The 14,364-nt window shown below is 44.5% G+C and overlaps 1 protein-coding gene across 2 annotated transcripts in view; it reads left to right on the top strand.

The window, feature by feature from the left end:
• Positions 1 to 14,364, top strand: part of LOC135394023 (FMRFamide receptor-like) — a 187,749-nt gene that overhangs the window by 133,019 nt on the left and 40,366 nt on the right. For both annotated transcript variants that reach the window (XM_064624448.1, XM_064624447.1), the window contains exon 3: positions 5,900 to 5,957. The gene's annotated coding sequence lies outside the window, so the exon portion shown is untranslated. The remainder of the gene's footprint in view (positions 1 to 5,899; positions 5,958 to 14,364) is intronic.

Below are 14,364 nucleotides of genomic sequence, written 5' to 3'. Positions count from 1 at the left end.
GAACTTTTCAGTTGTGAGGCTTAGGACCAGTTCGTGTAACATTACACTGAACGAAGTAACGGACGTTGACGGGAACAAACAGCATTGAACATTGAAGCAAATATTGACGTCGCGAAAGCCGTTCGGAAGACCGTCGTGTACCGCACGAAATTTGACGCTTTAGGTAAATTTGCCTTGCTAGCTTTGGTTGCGGGAAGCAAACACATGGAAACCCTTGCGCAAAGGTCGGCGCCGTGTTTAAGCAGAATCCACAATGCTTCGTATATTTTGCGTGAAAAGCATTGAGTGGGTCGCGTTCTGTATTGATCCCGTTAAAAGAACAAAGAAAGAAAAAAGGAACACGAGATTTTTTCTTGTCTTGCTTTACGAATTTTGAGAGAATTCCGGAGTAGAGTGATAGCAACCAATAGAGGGGAGCGGGGGGGATATGTTTAATTATGAATGAAAGAAAAGGAAACGTCAGCCAGACTGAGGTCTGCTTGCTATTCCAAAAAAGGGGATGGGGAAGAAAGATAAGAAAAACAAGGAAAGAAAAGGGAAAAGAAGGGAAGAAAAGAAAAAAGAAAACAAAAGGAACAGCGCAAAACTAAAACTGAAAAATCACACACACGGTCACACAACCACGCGGCGTTGACAAGGTTCGAAAAGGGGGTGAAAGCAGAGGAGCGCAGTGGTGACGGCCCACTGGGGGGAGGGGGGGGGTATCGTTTATCTAGACAAATTTTAAAAAAATGAGAAAGAGAGGGCGGTCTGCCTGCACAGACGGGCGGCAAGTTGCCAGAGCTGAGAAAGAAAAAAATAGAAAAAAAGACCCACTGGCTCAGCAGAAAAAGCGCGACCCAGTAAGGTAGCCAGTGTCATAGTGCCGTTGCCAAGTTGGGATAGACGACGACAGAGGGCGTCACGATGCAGAAGGTGTTGCCGGCAGTGTAGGACGCAGTGGGGAATATCACCCACCACGCCACAGCTAAGTGCAGAGCGGGGTGCTAGAGTGACCCATTTTGAACAGTGCAGTTGCACAAGCTTAGTATACGAAAACATCATGGAAAGCAGAGGGGCTTTAAATACTTCTCCGTGCTCCAATTTTTGCTTCGCAGTACAGCGTTTGAGTTCGCAGTGAGAAAGGAAGAGACTTATTTAATGTTCTACCGAGTGAAACTCCCGAGACACGGGAACGACAAAAAGGGACGACACAACACAGTCTCGGTGTTGTGTCGTCCCTTTTTGTCGTTCCCGTGTCTCGGGAGTTTCACTCAGTAGAATGTTTCACCAGGTAGCCTGCGCCCTCACCCTTATGCATGTTATTCAGTATATCTGCCTGGAAGGCAATTGATGCAAATGTGTATAAGAGCGACGAATCGTGAAAAATAGCACAAATGAACTACATAATTTTATTCATTGCGCAAACCTATTCCTTCTCCAAGTGTCCACGCTTCTCCTACGTCTAGCCCAATGGTCAGACACCAGGGGGCAAAGTATTGAGTTTCGGGACGCGATGTTTTACAATTCTCTAAATTATTTTCCAAACGAAAGAGGTGATCGAAAATGTTATTACTCTATAGCCAAGAATTAGGGTCGAACATCTGTATGACGTCATTTTACTTCTGGCAGCAGAAACAAAGGCAGCAGTCAGCTTCATTGCAATAAAGAACTGAACCCATTCCGTGAATATCATAGCCTCTGACACATTTCACGGTCACGGTTGTAAAACATTTAATTAGAGTAACAAAATGTCTCTTTATGACCGCTGACATCTGGTGTTTCATCAGAATGGGCTACTACTTTGTTAACCCTAATGTTCTAGCACTGAGAACTAATTAAGTAATGACGTCATCGTCTCTTCAGAAACTACGTAGCCTCTGAAATGCGTTTCGTTGATAGTGACTGGAGAGAACACCAGTGCTCTATGTATCCATCCACGCACGGCGAATACGTGTTTCGTTCTTTCGACCATACTTTAACCTCATCGCTGCACCAGCCATAACACATTATAGTACATAGCAGACACTACAATGCGTCTCAAAGTCTCTGAGAGCAATTGCCAATATGAAAGCACTAATATCAATATGTGTGTACCCCGGCAGTCTGCCACTTTCCCATTACGAAGAACCCATTCGTCATTTCTGCACATTTCTTTTCACTAGTACGGCTACTCCCTTATTAATCTGGGACCAAAGGGACGCGTCGTCTAATGGGTACATGCTACAGCAATTGGCCCTTTTATTAGAGCGCTCCCATTGTGGTCCGGACGAAACGGGGTCCGCAAAGAAGCAGAAAGGACAGCAGAACGTAAGAGTGTAGTTTTTGCCAGAGCAGCACTAATACGTCTGACAAAGCGACGGTTTTGTCTCTAATGCTTCGGGCTCTGGCTGATAGATTGGAAGTGAGGGATTGTCATCTGCCAAACAGGAGCTTTCTAAAGTCGAGTGTCTTATGACTATGGTTTGAAATCCAAAGTAGCGCTCGTCTGTACTGGCTCGAGTATATCGGTGGCTCCGTAAATTTCTTCTGGGCACGATCGCAGCTGCCAAAGATTGTTGAACTCCCTGTGAACCACAAGTTCGCAATCCCGGGTGGTCAATATGACTGCCTAGGTAATCTCGCCGTCACCTCTAATCAACCTTCTGTTTCCATGACCTGGCTGCGATAAGCGCACGACTGGCGACCAACGAGAAGAGCACTGGAAAAGCAATTCACCGAGGGGTGAATTCGGTGCCTTCAATGTGCCGCTTACACGAATGGGGACCGAAGCGAAAAACACAGAAAACAGGGTTCAGCTCCAGTCTACAGCCGCATACGGGCACGCTGTTAATTCACACTGAATGAATAGCAACAAATAGATGTTTGCAGCGCTTGCATAGAACACTGTGCAAGATAAGCCCCACAAAGGACGCAAAGCGATCCCCGAGGAACGCCAGACATAAATACTAGTCTACTCTTCCTCGCTGCCTCGTTTTTGGTTTTCTTGCGTCCTCACTCGTGTATGCGACACGCAACACCTTGCCGCAACACTCGTTTCCCTTTCCCGGCCGCCAGGCGTGCGCTTATCGCAGCCAGGTCATACAAACGAGAGCGGTTGGTTAGAAGGGAAAGCGAATTCAAGCCGAAACCGCGCTTTCTCCTCTTTCGCTCTCTCCTAAGTTCTGGAATTGTAAATGAGTATAAAAATATGGAGATGTTAGTACCGACCCAGTCAGGGCTGGCTACTCCAAAACGTGTTTGTGGGTGAAAAAATAGCCACAAAAAAGAAAAGAAAAAAACAGGAAAGGGGAAGAGTGGGTCAAGCAGGAGAAAGCATAAAGGAAAACGGGGGAAAGGAAAGGGGGCCACGTTAGGTAAAGCTAAACACTCACTGGCTCATAATGTCAGATACAGCGCGAAGTTCGCTATTCACTATTCAGAAGTCCGCTATTCACATGTTCACTAGAAGTCCACAATTATCCGCTATTAGATTTCTATGGCGTGCATCGTAATAGTACGTGCTAAAAATTAATCTGCATGCAAACAAATTAAGATCGACAGACTGACGCACACGAAGTGTCACAAAGGGCGCTCCGGAATCTGGCGTGGCAACAAAATATTTTGCGCAACGCGTTTCCTTGACAATTAGGAGCTATCGGGACACACAAAGGCGGCTTTGTGTATTCATGGCATGTTATTATTAAATCAGTATGTTTCGTGCCGTTGTATAAAACGTTTCGTTTTTCTTCGTTCGTTCCGAATTACCTGTCACCGGGTTATTCCATAGCTAGAGTATTAAAAGCACAAAGAGGACAGCAGTCGTGCTCCGTCATACAGCATCCACTGAATGGGCGTTGTATGTTCGCAAACAGGAACTCTCTCTCTCTCGGCTTGTTTATTTTCACGTGTAATGACTTTCAGGCCGCTTTGCTCGTTGACACCTTACATGTGGCTGCTCTCTCTACGATGTGAATTGCAATCTGGCACGCGGCTGTTTCCAATTGGATATGTCATTGCGCACGAAGGGAAGTGCTGTCAAGAAGACACGGGAGGCGCTTCGGTGAACTGATAAGCGCTTATAAGGCACACATCTTTGCACTGGAACAAGAAACCTTCCTCGAACGCTATATGCGCTAGAGCAATCGATCTTATCAGTGCCAAACTAGAGGTAGCTGGAAGTCACTGGAAACGCCAGAACACGATCATGGTGAAACCAGGGGAGCTGGCGTTGCGGTTATTCTACTAAACCGTTAGAATCTCCGCTTTGAAATCAGTGTGATTTATGGTCATCACACTTGTGCTTTTGAAATAATTAGAAGGGACTCACTGTCACAGGCAGCGTTGCTGTATTAGGGTCAGAGCCTGCTCGCTTACCTATAAGGTAAGTCTCAAGAAAAGCGGCATGTGTTTAACTTAGAAGTCTGTTGTAATGAGCACGTAACACACTAGAAGGAAACAGCTTAAAGAGTGATGCAGACCGTTTCAGCGGCTCTCCCATGATCTCGATCCTGCAGCTTTAGCAACACCGGAGAAACAGAGTTACTCTAGAACACTTACGGCAGCATGACGTCTTACCTTCTTGACTTCGTAACTGCTTCCGTTGTACCGTAAGGCCAGAAGGTTATCTTCCTTACTGCATCTACGTCATGCTCACAGGGTTCTGGGCCAGGTTTCAGTTATAGAGCCCTCTTCAAGAGCAGCGCGTAGAAAAAGAAAATTGATGCGAAGAGGAAGTTGTCCAGTTGACGATCTTTGGCAACCTTCAATGCTCGTGTGTCAACGCGAGTTAAGTTTGGCACAATTTCGAGTCTTTGCCGGCTGACTCTGCATTCAGAACCAGGCCATGCTAAACCGGCGTAGAATGTGGCCGTTACATTTACCCGTTACAGGCTGCACTTTTTAATTTTCGGTATTTACACGTTGTGATTATTTTGTGAATATCATGATAAGCTTGCTCAGTGAGCGGGATGTTGTGTAGCCTGGGTGAGTCGGCAGTGCACGTGACCGGTAACTAAGAAGCGTGGGTTCGTGACCTGTCGCTACTTGACTTTTGCTCAACAACGGCCTTCTTTCCGGATTACTTCTCTTTTTCTAATAGAACAGTTGTCCATTAACTTGCTGGCATTGTCGTCGTCCATTAACTTGTTTACATCAGCTGTTAAATTCCACCCCTTCGAGTTCCTTTAGATTCCTTTACAGTTCCATTTCTCTCAGGCTACTTTTGCGCGAGAGAGAAATTGTGTTTAACTGTCGTACCCATACTTCGGGTCCGGCGTTTTCGGCATTTATTCCTGGATATACTCGGCGGCTGTTTATCTGCATTTAAATGTTTTGTCAAATTCAGATATTTTCCGGATTTTACCTCGTTTGCGCCAAATAGAGGCCGACAAATCGGCACGTATAATGACTCATGGAAGCCGACCAGCTTTCATCGAGAACGCAAGAATGTCCTTTCCTTTGTTGGAAGGTTCCACGTGTACTTGAACCCTTAGACCCAAAAACAAAATTGGCACAAGGGAAGGTGTTTCCCTGAACTAAAGTAGTCTCTAAACTAATTAGATAAATATATAAATAAATAAAGGCTAGGGGCTCACCAGGGCGGTATTTCCCGCATTCCACCTGGAAACGAGGTGAGGGAAACACGAAAATCTGATGCCCCGGAGAGAGAGAGAGAGAGAGAAAACATACAATCGAGTTCCGTCATTTTCGGCATGGAGCACCATATATGCAGGAGGATACTTCGGACTGTTACGGAATGTGCCGAATTTCCAATAAAATATTCTGCGGGTGATTTTCGGTATTTCTCGGCAAATGACAAAAAAACGCGGAACTCTACCTGTAATACATATATGACGGTTATGTTTTTGTTACATATTTGTTGCTTTGATTTGTTTACTACGTATTCATTGCCTAACGTTTATAAACCTACCTTTTTCAGGATCCCCTATTGTCGATATGACAGGATACCGGATCGTTCAGTCAAAGAAGGCTTGGAGGTGAGTTACACGAATGCTACGGGTTATTTCCTCCCGACATCAACTATGAAACGCTTTCATCTTGACCACTGAACGTATCCAATACGCATACACGTTGACGTAAAAGTACGCAGCACTATCTGGGATGCCTTACGCTATGTGCGGCTTTCTTTTTGAATAAACTAAAACTGTCGCGCATCTTCATGATCACACTTCGGTCCTGTGCTTTTCAAGGTACTCTACAACTTTCCAGTTGACACTTCCGCCCTGAAGCCAATATATTACACGTTAGCTCATAAGACTCATCTATTTATTCCCATTATTTTCTTCCTTTATCACATCACAGCACTTATCTAAGTAATGAACTAGACACAATGAAAATAATACTGGCGACTACGATACCCTACACCTAACAACATTGAGTTGGTTTCATTTACATAAAGCACTATGTCCTTTTCTCTCTCTCTCTCTCTCCTTTTTTTCTTCTTTTTGTTCTTGGTGCGTGTTAGCTGGTACACCCTGCATAACAACTCAATATGCCATTCAAACGCGGTAAATGTTCATTGCGTTCACTGCGCCTGAGGGCAAACATATGGAAACACCCAGAGTTGCGTAAACCATGTGGCCAGACTGTCGTATCATCGCCTTGCAATTTGCGCGAGACGTATTATAGAGTTTTAGCGGTGCGTGCACATCTACCTTGCGTACGCAAAGGAGTAGCGTGTGCATACTTGACATGCGCAGAAACCAGCGGCATGACCGAGCGCGTTAAGGCGTCGCCGCTCGTTGGTGTTAGCCAAGGTCCTGCTGTAGACTATGAGGCGATGGGTTCGAACCCTACCGCCCGCTATGCTGAAGTCTTTCGAGACGAACGTCGCACATACAGTTCCCCCTGAAGTCTGATCAGGACGCATACTAACCCCCCTGTTTCCCACTCCTTCCTGCTGTCCTCTCTCCATCTGTCCACATCTGTACGCCGCTCATAGCCACAGTTGCTTCGCGGCGTTAACACGGAATCAAAAAGAAGAAGAAAACATGCGCAGAATGAACACGCAATTTGATCGTGTACGCTGCAGCTGAAACTGTGTCATATTTTCGTAGTAGCGCGAGACGCACGCAACTAAATAAGAAAATAACCTAACGCTAACCCATAGCCTTCCACATATACCAAACAGGTTTTCCGCGCTGAATTTGCACGTTAATGATGCGTCATTGTCCTTCCTAAGGACACTAAGCATACGTGGTGCATTGTGTAGCTGATTATGCTGGATTGTTGTCTCCTATGTGCGGTGCCTGCATTTTGTGTATATGTTCCTTTATATGTTTTCTCTTCGGCTAGATTTCTGATATAACTATCAGTGACGAGCGACAAAGGGTCGTGCCCTAGTCAAGCAGCTTTTTTGCTGCTTTTTGGTCACCCTCTGATGTACAGGTTCCTACAAATGTTTCCAATAAATGAAAAATGAAATGAAAATGGAGACGGAACTCTTCAAACCCTGTCTCATTCATACGCATGCACGCCAGGGTGCGCTGTTGAGCCTCCTAACGCACTCTCGAGACAGAGTGCGACGTTTTCACGGTCGTACATAAACCCGGATAGCTCTGCCCTCATTAAGGTCATTTGCTGGTTTCGGCCCTTCGCGTTCCCTTTTCATGCTGCGAGATGCAGTTGCGTAACGCTGCGGTTCTTTTCGCGGTGATCTTTGCAGTTTGATTCGCTTTCCTTACTTGTCCTTGCACGCATTTTACGGGACTGAGGGGTTTCTGCATTTCAGTAGGTACGTGGTTGCCAGCAATTTCTACGGCGTGTCTAAAGATCGCCGATCTATTAAAGCGCGGTACATATTAAAACTTCGGGGGAGGCGACGGTGCATCACAGTGTGGCAGAAAGAGAGAGAGCGATGCTGTTGACACGTGCCAGATGCAGTGCACGCGTTTAACTGACATGCTTTCAGCTGCTGTCTGTTTTAAGATGGTGCCTTTGAGTCTGGTTCAGCTGACTTCTCTGCGTCCTATGAAGGTGATTTTATTAAAGCGCGGCTGTTTAGAGGAATTCCTGATAAAGATGACCTGCAAATTAATGCGAGGAAACCCATACCCACGCATACTACCAAAGTATACAAAACAAAAATTAGCTGCATCTTTCTTTTCCAATCCAATCCAATCCAATCCAGCTGCATCTTTGCGCTGCTGCTCACTGACACCAATACTCTGAGGCAGTTGCGCGTCCGTTTCAGTTAAAATATCGTAGCATAGCTCTGGAACCCGAAGCCTACTTTGTTGTGGTATGCACTGACCTTCCGAGCCTGATCAGAGCTACCGGTGCTGCGGACGATCAGTTCGAAGTTGCACTGACTCAATTATTGCTGCCCTGGTGATGCTGGCGACGGCGACAACAGAAAAATGCAATGCAACTATATAGCCGTGTAATACAATTACGGCTGCAGACGCCGCAACCGTTAGTCTGCTATCACCAACCAAGTCTGCTACTGCAGTACTGAGCAAGGACGACGTTGTGAGCTGTAGCACGTCTGTACATTAGGGTCGTTAACCAATCCTCACAGCGAAGCGTCTGCGGCTGTGCCTGTCTGGGTTGTGTAAAGTTACGTATGGAATAGTTTCTGGTTACTAGTCAATGTTACGAAAATTGAGAAAATTTTGGCGTTTTTCACTGGAGAGCTAATGTACTGCTTGCGACACACTTGTCTGAAATCTTCATTCAGAGGTACAACAGATCGTATTACCTTGCGCGTCCCCGAAGGAGCTGTACCATTATTGTGTTTGACGGTGGGCAGTATTCCGTATGAGCCTGTTAGTCGGAAGAAAGTACCCTGAAACACTTGGAGGCTGCAGGGAGGATACACTGCGAGCTGACGATTTCACACAAGTATATGTAGCAAGCTCTACATCTGTGTACGCTTGCATTTGTATTGGAAAGAGACTTAAATGATGACTTATTACACAAATAACTAGCATTCATGTGACGATTGACGCATACCATATATAGGGCGTGTGCAAAAATAAAACAAAAGAATGAAAGAAACCGAAGTTGGGCACGTGACCCGTTGCCTACTTAACTCGACGAATTCCCAGTGGCGCACGGCGGCTTTATTGCTGTGAGCTAAACCCACAGAAACATCGTGGGTATTAAACTCACAGTAACGAAATGAAGATAAAGCCAAATTGGACCTTGCATGTGCTATAATGCTACACCGATGTCAACATGGCAGTACTCAGAAAGCTGTGTGAAGGTACCGCGGGGGGCGCTACCGGTACGTAACAGAAACGAGTGCCCATATGACATTTCGTTTCTGTTTCTGCACCAGTAGCGCCCCTAGCGGTACCTGTACACAACTATCCGGAGACCGCCATGTTGACATCGGTGTAACCTACAGTCATTACGCAAAGCTGCATGCGATCACTTGATAAACCTGATTCGGTGACCACCTGATCAACTTGAATGCACCTGTGAAAAATCTAGTATGCAGAATCAGAAGATGTTACCTCTTCTTCATCTATCTTTCGCATAGGCCCGGAGAAATTTCCGACCTTGCTTTGCGTACTATCTGATATTCATAATATTGCCGTTATAGGCTTTTTAAAATGGCGACACACAACAGAGCCCGTAAGTCACTGCATGGCCACAACGCAGGTCATTAATTACAGGCCTCGTACAGTAGGCGTTCGACGATTAAGCGCAACGCCGTTAACTTCGTGCTTGGCTCGAACATACTTCTGCGAACTTTCAGAAAGTATCTGCATTGTTTCGCCGTACATGTTGCTAACACCCGTATGCCACGAAATGGCCTAAATTTATCATGGAAGGGTTAACGACGTTGGCGCACTTTTGCACCGAAACCGTCACGTTGCTTTCGTTGATAAGCAAGTGAGCATAAATCGCTTGTGTCAGCTACACGGGGTGATTGGAATGAAACGGGGTGCTTAATGTCAGACAAATCCTTAGATGTACGGGGCCGTATATGACAGTTGATTGAGCTTGAAAGCAATCACACAACCGACAACTGTAATGTTTGTTGTAATGAAACAAGTGCTGCTTTATAGAGGAAGTTGGAAAATTGGTAAAAGTAAATTGGAATTACAGCCTCTATAGTTCTCTAGATTGTTCCCTAGTCCCCAGGAGAACCAACGTCACTCATTTCTTCTTAGAGTGTGCCGTTTACCCGTTGGAATGGCGGCATGAAGAATACATCCAGTCTTGACACAACAAGTAAGCATTCATTGTGCATTTACTGAGGTAATCGATGCGGTGATCGATGCGGTTCGTTTCCCACAAACACTTTCCTACCACAGCGCTACATACAGGATGTCTCATCTAACGTGATAAAAAAATTATATGAAAAAATCTACTTGTTTCGAACATTATGGGGTCAACGCTATCTATCTCGAGGGAGAGTTTTGCATCACTCCGAAGTACTTCGATCAAATTTAATTCGCGAGAAATTGAATTTTCCCAATTGGATCTCAGAGAGTTGCCTATGGGAAAAGCTCTATGGGAAATTTACATTAAGTCTACGTCACGGCGCAAGCTCCGCCTTCGTCAGGACAAACGTATTAAGTCTATTTGGTATTTGTATGACAACGTATATAGTATAATATTAGGGAAAAAATAGCCAAAGCTCTGGCCGCACGCGTAGCATAGGTTTGTAAGTGCTCAAACGTCGCCGCGCAGGTACTGGACGGCCGTCCAGTACTGACGCGGCAACGTTCCGCATATTGCAGACCACATGTGCAGGCCACCCCCAGTAGTACAGGTTACTCATTACTTGGGTTGGGTTTCGCGCTGACAGGCGCTACCACAGAGTTAAGAAATATCATTTGATGTAGTGAATTTGGTACCCATCTGCCAGGCTCTCATCTGCCCGAGTTTCTTTTAAACCTGTTTTTTTTTTTTAGTTATTTCCCCTACTTTTGTCTCCCATTTATATCAACGTTCACTATAATTACGTAGCCGTCCGTCCCCAACTTCAAGTTTTCAAGATATATGCAGGGTTTCTTTTTTTAGGTGATACAGATTTTTCATAAAAAAAACTAAGGGCTATAGACATGCTGTTTTCACTTCTATCATCTCTGGGCCGGCGGACGTTCTTGGCCATATGTTGCTCGACCGTCAAATGAATAATTAGCTAATAATTGTTAATTAACTTTTCATTTATAAAAGCTATGAAGTTGTCCCAATGAGAATATTCTGTTCCTTTCGGTGACCTGATATTGTAGCCATTTTCAGAACAAAAATCCGTTCGGCAGATCGTCCGCAAAAAATTCTTGAAGGAACAACATTTTTTCTTTATTTTGTTCATTGCGCACTTTCGGAGACGCGTCTTTTCTTCACCCCCAATGTGAGATGGTGAAGGAGCCTCATGCGTCGAAGATGACCTTTAACTTGCCGAAACAAAACAAAAACACATTTATCGGGTGACGCTATAGGATCTGCCCTTATCTTCTGTTGCATTGTCTGTTAATCTTTTTCCAGGACGCAAGAGGCGACAGTGTGCCCTTTCACCGTCTCACATTGGGGGCGAAGGAAAGACGGGTCTCCGAAGATGCGCAATGAACAAAAGGAGAAAATTGTTTTCCTTCACGAATTTTTTTGCGGAGGATCTACCGAACGGATTTTTTTTCTGAAAACGGCTACGATATCAGGTCACCGAAAGGAACAGATGTTCTCATTGGGACAACTTCGTAGCTTTTATAATTAAACTGTTAATTAACGGTTAAAAAATTAGTCATTTGACGGTCGAGCAACACATGGCCAAGAACGTCCGCCGGCCCAGAGATGATAGAGGTGAAAACAGCATGTCTATAGCCCTTAGTTTTTTATGAAAGAGCTGTATCACGAAATATATAAGCGAAAGCCGTCGTTCGGAGACGCGCAAATTGCCGGCCGCGCTTACATCTCGGAAAGAAGCGATGTGAAGAGGTCGTGTACCTGCCCTTTCACTTTTCCTTTTCCAACGCAAAGTTATCTGAAAGAAGAGTGAGAAGGAAACAGGAAGGACCAGGCGACTGTTTTGATTCCGCCGCATCTTGCATTAACTTCACGGAGAACTGAGCTTGGCCGACAACTTGCGCGCCTCGAAACGACGGTCTTTCACTTCTGTTCTTTTTTATTTTATTTTTTGCGGTTATTACCAAAGTAGTAGGGAATGTATTTTGCGGTGCAATAGAGTAAACCCGACGTGCGCTTCCTGTTTCTGTCAAAACAGCGTGAGAGTGACTTTGCAAATTTCGAAAATCAATTGGAAGAAATCAGTTTCTCGCGAAATAAATTCGGGAAATGTGCTCAGTAGTAAAGGCAAAATCTTCCCCGAGATAAATAGTATTGGCCCCACAATGCTCAGATAAGTAGACTCTTAATACGATTTTTTTTTAAAGATCATATTAGGTGAAACTCGCAACAAAGGAGAGACGAATCGCAGTTGGACACACGCGAGACTCTGCACATTTTCGCATTCAGCCCGTTGGATGGTGCTGCCGGTGGCTTTATCATGCGTGGGACAAAAATAGCACCCTAATCAAAGTCAACCAAATCCAGGTTTACGAGAAGAAAAAAAGTATAAACATGTAATGGGCGCGGGTTACGTCAGAAAAAAGAACTAATATAACAGACTACGTCAATGGCGTGCTATGAATGAAAATAGTGTAAAAAAGAAAGATAAGCAAGTCTCAGCTTCTTTATCCCCCACACAAACTCCAATCTAAAGTAGGTATTTCCTTGGTGCATCCGTGTTACGCAGGCAAAGCACGCTTTAAAGGCACAAACGAGGTTGGCTAGTCGGCGGAATACCTGTTTTTCAAATAGACCGAAATCGAAAAGAGGGACATAGTCTGTAAGAACAACATTTCAGAGCTCCGCAATGCTTTCAAAGGATTCAGGCTCCGACATTAGCATCATATGACTCACAAACTTACGTTCGGAACAACATTGCCTCAAAAGGCCTTGGAGAACTGTTCCATTGAATAGCCCTTGTGCGCCATTCGACGATTGAGTCCCCTATTTTTGTAAAATGCTAGCATGATTTATTTCCTCGAACAGCAGCATAATTACTTGTCCGTAGTAAATATTCTTTGACTGTGACTTCGATTGGTTTCATACACGATAGAAAATGTGAACACTGGGTTGAGTTCTCTAATATGCATGGTTGAAGCATTAGGATAATCAAGCGACGAACAGAAGTTTATAGTCATATAGAAGTTTGAGCTTCATTTCACTTTTAAAAGTACGGTTCTTTTGTAGCGAAGTTTTTCATATCAGTCTGTCACAGATTGGGATGATCCGTGACACACCTAACGTACTCTAAAAACTTCGTTGGGGTACATGCTGCCAACAAAGAATGAAACCCTAGATCTGTAAATTAGAAATGTGCCTCGCTTTTGAAATTTTGTAATAGGTACGGTCTACTCCTATTCTGCTATCTCGCTTTTGCCCTAAAACCCCTAATTAAAGAGTTGGTGAATTTTGGGTAATGCTCTCTAGCAAATGCTGAGTGTACAAAGAGAGTGAAGTCAGAGATTAAATGTAGAGCACTCAAAAACAACACTGAAGCTTCCTAGGTTTGATATGTACAAGCTTTCGCGTGTTGGACCACGCTTCGTCAGGTTCGAGGGAAGCAGTACGCTCATACAAGTGTAGATTGAGTTCAATATGGCATGTGGGTACAAATCGGAAAAGGGAGATACACACTGAAAGAACACAATGCGGTGAACGCAACTGCATTTTTTCCAATCGAATCCAATCTAGAACCAGCTCTGACCCTACTTGACTACCGAGGGTCGATACGGTAAGCAAGCCGAAAGGAGCGAAAAGAGAAAACCAGTGTCCCATAATGGGCACCTTGGCCAGGGCACCACCCTCTTTGAGAGGATGTCCGCTTTGCCCTACAGCGATAATTCCGTGAAAGCGCTTCTTTTCGTCGCTAAGTTTGCTTTCAGGCACATTCTAATAGGTGTATTCTCGCTCCCAGAATAATTTCATGTTTCTTTTCGTCTCTTTTTTCTAGCCGCGAAAAACCGTTCACGACCAGATGTTTCTTGGTCCATGTGAATCAGAAATTCCCGTTTACTGAACTTATGAAATTTGGTTCCAAATTATTCATTGATATGTCAGCCACTTTGATAACTCGCTCGAGCAAAAACGAAAAAAAAAAAAAAAACTCATCCTGACCCACATCAACTGTCCTATTTTAAACATGCGAATATCAACAACAACATTGTCGCAATCCCTACACATTGGTTTTACATACGTTCTCATTGCAAAGGTATGCTCTCAAGTCCAGTTCTCATACAAATGAAACTTTCACTATTTAGCTTTTTTCTTTCCTTCGTCCTTTTCTTTTTCTTTTCTAGTACACAGTCAGCGTAAAAGACCTAGAGCGAAAGCGGTAGTAGACGTGGTGGAAGGCGAGGTCTT

Source organism: Ornithodoros turicata, chromosome 5 (genome assembly GCF_037126465.1).
Source record: "Ornithodoros turicata isolate Travis chromosome 5, ASM3712646v1, whole genome shotgun sequence".
Classification (NCBI taxonomy): Eukaryota; Metazoa; Arthropoda; class Arachnida; order Ixodida; family Argasidae; genus Ornithodoros; species Ornithodoros turicata.
This window is presented reverse-complemented; position numbering and strand designations above follow the sequence as displayed.